The following is a 10,020-nucleotide window of genomic DNA, read 5'->3' on the forward strand; positions in this document are numbered from 1 at the left end:
GAGAGAGGATGGGTAGGAGGGAAGAAACGGAGGAAGGAAGGAAAGAAGGAAGGAAGAAAGGAAGGAAGGAAGGAAGGAAGGAAGGAAGGAAGGAAGGAAGGAAGGAAGGAAGGAAGGAAGGAAGGGAGAAATCTACAGGTTACTATATTAAACCATAGGAAATTTTAAATGTTTTACTGAAAGGTCAAATTACTGGTAGTGTCTGCCTCACATACAAGGCCTGAGTTCCATCCCTAACATCACAAGAAAAGTTCTTAAAAAGTAGAAACTGTATTTCTATGGATTTCAGCACATCTATATATGTGGTACAACTGAAAGATTGGCTTTACTGTCAGTTCTGGCAGGAAAATTAAATTTTAAAAACACTTTTTTTTGCTAAGATGCATTCAAAACCTATTTTAAAATATTTTCCTTTGAGTGACAATCAGAGTAGCACATAAGAAACATTGCATTGCCAGCCAAATGATACTTAGAAGACACGTCACTGCCTTTTAAAAACGATTTTTTAGAAAGAAAAAATGCTTAAAATAGTATCACTCCTAAATGCTTTAAATAGTAGACAAAATAATTACAACAATAAAGTTAAACATCCATTTACAGAAAATGAAAAGAAAATTATCAGGATATAGGTGACCTCAACAACACTGGCAGCCCACTTGATCTGATTGGCATTTATAGGACATTTTTTTAACTGCATGCCAGGACAGACCATCTTCTAGACCATAAACAAAACTTAACATATTTAAAGGAATTGGTACCACAAGAACACAATCCTCTGAGAACAAAATAATTGAACCATTTATAAACTTTATGTAAAACATATCTAGTTCCTGCTGACTTCTTCAAAACAGCTCATTAAAATTATATATTTTCAAGGCCAAAGAAACCAGAAAGGAGCAAAGAGATTGTGGAGGCTGAAAAGTAAATGAACAGTCAGTTCTTGGTGTATCACAACTGAGAATGTTAATCTCTGGGAAAAACTCCAGGAGGAATCTTATCTTGCAGAAAGACTACGATTTGTTCTTCTACTTACTTCTGAAGACACAACACAGCTAAAAGAAGAAAACAAAGTCAGATGCAGTGACATAATGAAGCTCTCCCCACTTGTCCCATAAAGTCAAGTTCACCCCTGCAGCCCCCAATGCTGAAACAACACTAGCATGTATTCTCTACAGAGGAAAAGATGCAGGTACTTTGAGCTTTGCTATCCTCAGGCATAACTGAAAGCAGAGTGCCATATAAATTGAGAGGGTGGCATTGGAGGAAAGTATAAAAACTGAGTGAACGTTTACAAGTAAAGAAGTGGACAAAAGGGTATACTATGGGACTCACTGTGACACACTACAGCTTCCATGACAAGATATATATTTTTTCTTTGGGGAGGGAGGTTGTAAGTGCAGAGGGTGGTTACAAAGGGATGGGGAGAAGACTGCGATTAGGGAGCATGATATGAAATTCACAAGCAATCAATAAAAAGTTAAATAAAAATAAAATATTTTTCAACCTTCTTAACCTTCTTCCTCCACTAAGCTGTCAAAATGTAGTGGCCAGACTGAGATACCCAAAGGGTAAAATGTGAAGAATACCTTTCTACAAAATCTGGCTTAAGAAACTATTTTTTAAAGATTTATTTATTTATATATATATGAGTATAATGTAGCTATCTTCAGACATACCAGAAGAGTGCATTAGACCTCATTACAAATGGTTGTGAGCCATCATGTGGTTGCTGGGAACTGAACTCAGGACCTCTGGAAGAGCAGTCAGTGCTTTTAACCACTGAGCCATCTCTCCACCCCCTGTTGTTTGTTTGTTTGTTTGTTTGTTTTTAATGACATGATAGATTCTGTTTGCAAGTATGTCTATCCAGAAGATAAAATGAGCAAGCCTTGAAATCAAGTTGACAGTGAAGTTTTAGTGAAACTGAAATGTGCAACAGCCCCATGCAAAAGCAGTTTGGAAGAAGACCATATACAACAAAGGAAGCTTAAATATGTCTTATTTATCTGAACAAGGAACAAAAAGATATTGCCAGCACCTACATAGCAGGTCACAAACATATGTAACTCCAGTCCCAGGGGAGGTGGTGTTTTTTCTGGACTCTTAAGCCACAGTCATGCACAGGCTTCATATATATATATATATATATATATATATATATGCAAATCACCCATACACATAAAAGTAAAATATAATTATTTCCTAAAACTAAAAACCTGATTTTCTAGATAGATATAACCTATTAAATAAAATAGAACCCACCTCACACACAATTCAAATCATTATAAAATAGAAACACCAAGAAGATTCTTAATGTTTTCAGACAGGAAAATTAGATTCCATTTGAAATGAAAATGACTTCAGACTTCCTAACAGAATTATTGAAAATTAGACGGCAATGAAGTGGGGTACTATCTTTTAAATTCTCATTAAATGACCTGCATCTTACATTTGTATTTTGTCTTTGCTTTTAAAATTTTAATACATACATATAATGAAACATGGTCAATATCTACCACTTCCAACTTCCATAGATCCCCTCTGTCTGTTTCTCAACATATATATATATATATATATATATATATATATATATATATATATATATACACACACACACACACACACACACACACACACACGCTTCTAAGTTCAAGTGAAGTTGCCCATATGTTCGTGAGTGTGGCGCCATCTACTGGAGCATAAGAGAGCTACCAGTGGTCAGATCCTCCCCCACCAACTATCCACTGCCAATAGATATTGTAACCCTCGTCTAAACCATATCTCTATAGCCAGGTAAATTCACATGTATAAATAACATCCAAAAGTTCATGTTTGATAAGCTTTTATAGAGGAGTAATTAAGGGAGTTGGTCTAATAATGAGAGTATACCAAGAGAGAGGAAAGCATAGGGTAGAGAATACTAAGCTCCAGCAGGAAAGAGGGAAGAATGGAGCCTCCCTAGACAATGGTAGAGTGATGACATACAACAAGTTAGACAGCCACCAAGCCAAGAATACAAAAACTTTCAAAAGGCCATTTAATGTATGTATGTATGTATGTATGTGTATTCTCTATATACATATATCTACATGTATTTTGTTGCTCAGCCCAAGGTTTTCTTAACTAGGTTTTTAAATAACTAATTTCTACATTACCTTAGCTTTTATTTATACTTGAATTTACTTTTAAATTCAAGTATAAATAAAAGTGATTTTCTGAGAAGAAACAAAGTACTAAATGCATGTGTATATATTAAGAAAACTTTGAAGTTAAACTAGGGATATGAATGTAGAAAATTAAGCAAATATAAAAACAAGATAATTATTATCTCGAAAGAAAATTAAAGGGTTTTCTAGAAAGGGAAGCAGAGCAACCAGCTGCAAATAACCATTCCTTGGATCACAACCTTGGCTGAATATTAGAACTGCCTAAGAAGCGTTTTTAAAAGTTCAGATGCCCAAGCCACACATGGATCATCACCTCAGAAACAAGCATTGGTATTTTAAAATTCCCTGGGCATTGTAAATGGGCAGGCAGTATGACAGTGATTATTCAGAATACACTGAACATTGATGTGAGACTATAACAAATTGGAAGCTTAGAGAGTCAGTAGAAAAGTGTGGGGGGGGGTAAGGATGGGGAGTAGGGAGACTGAAAGCGAATTCTCAACTTCTGTGATAGGAAATCAGTTTGAAGTGCCCCAAGCTGAGCTTTCAAGATGTAGACTAATCAAAAGGTACATAACAATTCATTCATCTAAAAAAATTGAATGTGGTTGTCCATGAAAAATGGGAAACAGAAGGGTGCTCAATGTTTCTCACAACATGCCTTGTAAAAATGCTTGACTCTAAACTGTGTACATTTATGACTAACTTTTAAAAGTAAATTCAAGTATAAATAAAAGCTAAGGTAATGTAGAAATTAGTTATTTAAAAACCTAGTTAAGAAAACCTTGGGCTGAGCAACAAAATACATGTAGATATATGTATATAAAGAATACACATACATACATACATACATAAATACATGCATACATACATACATACATACACATAGATTCCATACACTCCAACAAAAGAATGATAGGTAATATCAAATAAAATTGCAAAAAAGTGATATTACATTTTATATTTAATTTGATAAGGCAGATGAGCTGAACCATTTCCTAAGCCAAACAATGAATTAGCTGCCACACTTGAATAAAAATAACGTTTTAAAGCCTGAGAACTATAAAAGAAATTTAAGAGTTCTATTCAAAGTCAAATAAAATGAAGATATTCTCTATCCAATCAACTTCACTTTTATGTATCTATTCAGAAAAGTGTTTGCACATTTGAACAAATGTGAATGTTCAAAGGTTTTCATTTTATGAGACAAAAACCTCCAACAATGCCATTAAGTTTGTTTTGTGTTGTCTATTTACTGCATCGTTGAAGCTCCCCCACACCCACCCCGACCCTTTTTAACCTTAGAGGTCCATTGCATGCATATCATATTTTCTGGGTTTGTACTTTTAATGAGATTTCTCTGTGTGTAAACTTGTGTTTCCTTGTGTTTGCTTGTGTTTCTTAAGCTTTTCCTTTGGTTCTTTTGTTTTGTTTTGTTTGCTTTGTCAGATTCTGATTTGGCTTTTTGTTTGTTTGTTTTATCTTATTTTATCCTATTTTTCTTTTATATGCTTGTTTTCTAATAAGAGAGAGAGAATTTACATGGGAGAGGAGGTAGGGAAAATCTGGAACAAGTTGAGGGGGAGCGGAAACTTTAATCAGAATACATTGTATAAAATATTTTTCACTAAAGATAAATGAATTAATAAATAGACAAATATATTTATCTTAATATTATGCATAGAAGTAGAAAGTGAAAAACAATATAAATGTCCATCGGTATGAGAATGATTATATTATGTTTACTGAAATACAATGCAGCAATTTCTAAAGTAGACTTCAGTGAAGAGCTATTGTTACTCTACAAATATTTGTTGCTCAAGTGATATAATTTAAAACATACATTTACTTTTATAGTTGTTTATGTAGATATTAAATTACATTGAAATAATTAAATGTATACACATAAAGTATGTGAAAAACATCTTCTGAGACTATCTCAGGGTGGGCTAAGGAGGAAGCTCGGTGAAAAGGTGTTTGCTATGCAAGCATGAGAACCTGAGTTCAGATTCCCAACACTCACATAAAAAATTAGGGCATGCTGGTATGCATCTGTAACCTGAGCAATGAGTACAGCAGAGAAAAGTGGGTCCCAGGAACTTACTGGCCAGACAGTCTAGCCAAAACAGTGAGTTACAGGTTCAGGGAAAAATCCTGTCTGAAAAGGTTAAGTACATTGCTTCTTTATTCACAATAGCTAGGAAATGAAAACAACCTACAAGTCCTTCAGCAGATGAGTGGATAATGGAAGTGTGGTCAACTCACACATTAGAATGCTATTCAACAACAAAGAAAATGGAGATTTGCAGGTAAATGAATGGAATATTATATGAGGTAACCTAGACCCAGAAAGACAGATACCACATGTTCTCATTCATCTGTGGTTCCTAGCCCAAGTCTTCAGGTAGAAATATATAACATGGGATAACCACAGAAATCAAGGAAGTACAAAGGGACTAAAGTTAGGGGGGGGTTGTGTGGGAATGGAATAGCAGAAAACAGGAAATATGAAGTGAAAAGCAGAATGACTGGGAGGAGGCTCCAAGTGAGGAGGAAAGAGAAAAGTCAATACAGGAGGAGAAAGAGGGAAGAATGGGGGCAAATAACACCAAGGTTGTTTGATAAAGCCTGTTTTAGTAAGGGTTTTACTACTGTGAACAGACACCATGACCAAGGCAAGTCTTATAAGGACAACATTTGACTGAGACTGGCTTACAGGCTCAGAGGTTCAGTCCATTATCATCAAGGCGGGAACATGGCAGAATCCAGGCAGGCATGATGCAGGAGGAGCTGAGAGTTCTACATCTTCATCTGAAGGCTGCTAGTAGAATACTCACTTCCAGGCAGCTAGGATGAGGGTCTTAAAGCCCACACCCACAGTGACACACACACCTACTCCAACAAGGCCACACCTCCTAATAGTGCTGTTCCCTCAGCCTAGCATATACAAAGCCTCACAAAGACCCAAGGAATTATATATATACACATATATATATATATATATATATGTATATATATACATATATATATGTATATATATACATATATATGTATATATATGCTTAAAAGAAGTATACATACATATATCACACATATATTGTCTGTGTGTAATATATATGTATATATATATATATATATATATAGACACACACACATACACACACACTTTAAGGGAGTTATAAATAAGCCATCTAACAAAAAACCCAGTACCAGGCATGAAAAATCTCCTTTTCTCTTGTTGGTCAGGATAGTCCTAGTAATTTTTAAAACAATATAGGCTATTGCTATTGCCCTTGGTTTTTTCTTAGAGGTTCATGATAAGTCCCCATTGCTGAAGATACTGCACTTAGATGATTCAAGCTGGATCTACTATAAAAGACTCCTTGTAGTAAACAAGATTCCATAATATCAAAATGTCAAAAAGTAGTATGCAAGCTGCAAAGAGAGGAAAGCAATCTATAATCATATTCAGCTGTGATGTCTATGAGCCACAATGCATCAGGGCATGATATTCCTAAAGGTACAATAATGGCAACTCATATGTTGACAATAATCAACAGTGGTCTAATTGGACTTAATGCCCACACATTAGGAAACCATGCCTGGTACTAGAAAAATTGCCAACTACTCAGAGATAGTAGACCCAGAGATGGGTCTTAGAATAGACCCTACTATTGCCTAATTTCCTAGACAAGCATAATTCCTAACTCAATTCTAAAACTTATCCTTAGACTCCCAGATAAATGTAAGTCAAAGAGGGTTATCTTTATTAAAAATGGAGACAAGTAAAGAAAACACAACTGGACACAATTCAGACACCAATGGACCATGAGGAGACCAACCCCAATGTGCTTGAGGCTCAGGAAACATTGTGGAAGAGGGGAAAGAAAGATTATAAGAACCAGAAGACCAGGAAGTCTGCTATGACACTGTCTCTCTTGGAAATGGCTGTCTAAAAAAACCTGAATGGTAACAATATCAATAGACATGCTAATGAAAACATGGGGGTAGAACCCTACTGCAGGGGTGCATTACTAGACAAAGAACTCTAAGTAACTAATGACTGCTGAGAGAAGATGAAATCATATGCACACAAACAACAAAATCTTGTATAGTATGCTGTATTTATATACTTGTGAATATGTTTTTATATATACATACTATATATTTAACAATAATAAAGAGAGTGAGGTCATAAATTTGAGAGGTAATGAGTGAGAGAACATGGGAGGTACTGGATGGAGGGAATAGGAGGGATTATTGGGGGAAGGAAACAGAAGAGGCAAGTGATGAAGTTATATTTTAATTAAAAGTATTTTACATGTAATTAAATTAAAAACTCAAAAGCAAAAAAAATTTTTAAGGTTTTATATGAAGCTGAGTTTACATGGCTGACTCAACTCACTGAGACTCTTAAATACTACTAAATATCATGAGAAGATTTTAGATGTGAAAAGGACTGATAAACAAATTTTCCATTCCAAATTGTGTCAGATAAACAGCCAATAAGAAGTATGTGCATTTTTCTTTGAGTAAAATTTAACTTTAACTATAGCTCTGCCCACAAATTTTGACAATATAATGAGCTCTGAGCCTGACCTAAGGCTATTTCTGGGTCCAAGGAAACATTTTCAAACTAAATAAAACGATTTTTAAAAAAACAAACAAATAGCTTATTGTCTGGTAATAGAAAATATAAAATTGTTTACAGTCCATTTTCTTCTTGCTTGACATTAAACAAACCATCTGATCTACACTTTTAAAATGTTACAAATCAAATCATGGGATGCAGTGTAAAATGTTTAGGCTTTGAGGCAGCCTTAGAGAAACACCAATTTGGTGAAACCATATGCTGACATTACCACCCTAAAAAATCCAGTCTTCCTAGAGTAAATTATGTATGTAATAGGAATAATGTTAAGTGTGTAGTATTTTAAAAAATGGAATGGGGACTAAATATGAAACTTTAGAAACAAAATTTAGTAATAATGATATCTTTTTTGCCCTGCTACCAATTTAATGATATTTCCTTTTATTTTCCCAGATCCTTTAAAACAAGTAGCTTTGCTTTATTTTAATGAAACTCAGCAGAAAGATTCCACATGAAATACTACCAAGATACTTTTATATCTTTAACTTATATAGCCTTATTGTTCAGCCTATTAATTGGTCTGTGATAACCAACTAGACAAAAAAAGCACTTAAAGCTGCACACTAATGATTTTTGCATTTTTCAGACTCCAGGTGAAGATTCAAAGTATTGCTGTTATGGGTAGAGCTCAGAGTGAAGGAATAGTAAGACTGCTTCCTAGACTCTCCCGTCCTCTATCAGTGAGAACACTTGCCTTCTCCTTCAGAGTCACTCAGCCTTCAAGACAGACAATGACATTAACCTATGGGAATTCATGATTCTCTAGAGTACCATCATGGCACAGGATCAAGTCATCCTAGATCTCTATCCTCTCCTAACAATGTAGTGTTTGAGTTTATCCTTGGCTTCTGTCCATATCCTCTTAAGAGGAAAGGGATTTATTTATATGAGCTGAAGAGAAACCAGAGTGTCAATATTCTTGATATAGGTTCCTAAACTAGATGAACCAGATTTTATATCTCTATTTCATCTGCTAACTCTACTTTAGACACGTTTTGTTGGAGTGGGTATGGCCTTATTGGAGGAAGTGTGTTGCTGTGGGAGTGGGCTTTGAGACCCTCCTAGCCATGTGGGAGTCAGTCTTCTCCTAGCTGCCTTCAAAAATAAGAGGTAGAATTCTCAGCTCTTCCAGTGCCATGCCTGACTGGATGCTGCCATACTTCCTGCCATAATGATAATGGACTGAATCTCAGAACCTATAAGCAAGCCTCAGTTAAACATTGTCCTTTATAATAGTTGTCATGGTCATGATGTCTCTTCACAGCAATAAAACCATAACTAAGATACCTATAAAAATATAGTGCAGAGTAGATGTTGAATAAATGCCGATTTTTATCTCTTATATTTTGTTGATTTTGCTTTGAAAATCTGAACAATATATTGGAACCCCCAAAATTGGAAAACTAAGGGCAAGAGAGATGAATCATAGTTAAGCCCCTGTCAATGAGCAAAGAGATGTCATGGTGGTGGTGTTCTTATCAGTCAGGGGCAGAGCAGATGGCAGTTATATGTTCATCCTAGATTGATGCCTGGCTTGGTGGACAAAATTGTTTCCTGCCTAGGACTCATAAAAATCAAAACCAGGCAGGACTGGGCAGGAAGAGGGAGATTTGAGGAATGCCATACCACCTACAAACCTGCCCTCTAGTACATGGCACAAGTGGGCCATAGGCACCTGCTTGCTTATACAACATGCAGCGTGGATAAAGGATATCACCCAAGAGCCCACCAGCCATGTGGCCAGCCTGCAACTGGAGCCACCACAAGCAAGCATGTGGTGGTCAGATGAGGAAGAAAGAGAAGTGGAGCAGCTTGAGCATTGTGAAGAGAGATGGAACTGGAGATTCGAGTGGTAGGAGGAGTGAGCTGTGGTGAGTGGCGTGCCCCACTATGTGGAGCCACTATGATGTTTCAGGCTGAGCAGCTGCTGAAGGCCATGTCTAAGTCTATGGCTACACAGTGGCAAGGGTCAGTCTCAATGTCTGTGGCTTATATTACTACTAGAAAACATGGAGCTGTCCCTTGTTGAGGACATCCAGAGGATGTACAAAACTGACCCCACCCCCACTGGATGAGCTGGCCTCATCTCTCACCACTGATAGCATTCAGGAGAGCAAGCCCAGGCAACAATGTGGAGATAGATGGCTCTGGGGTGGTTTTCTTGGGGGGAGGGCAGACAGTGAGCAGGGCTCCAAGGGAGAG

The 10,020-nt window shown here is 36.3% G+C and overlaps 1 non-coding gene across 1 annotated transcript; it reads left to right on the plus strand.

Moving 5' to 3' along the window:
* Positions 1-9,250: 9,250 nt before the first annotated feature.
* On the plus strand, positions 9,251-9,389 carry LOC117695612 (small nucleolar RNA SNORA48). Its single transcript, XR_004604663.1, has one exon. It is a non-coding gene; the product is annotated as a small nucleolar RNA SNORA48 (small nucleolar RNA).
* The last annotated feature ends 631 nt before the right edge of the window (positions 9,390-10,020 follow it).

This window comes from Arvicanthis niloticus, chromosome X (assembly GCF_011762505.2).
Source record: "Arvicanthis niloticus isolate mArvNil1 chromosome X, mArvNil1.pat.X, whole genome shotgun sequence".
NCBI classification, from domain to species: domain Eukaryota; kingdom Metazoa; phylum Chordata; class Mammalia; order Rodentia; family Muridae; genus Arvicanthis; species Arvicanthis niloticus.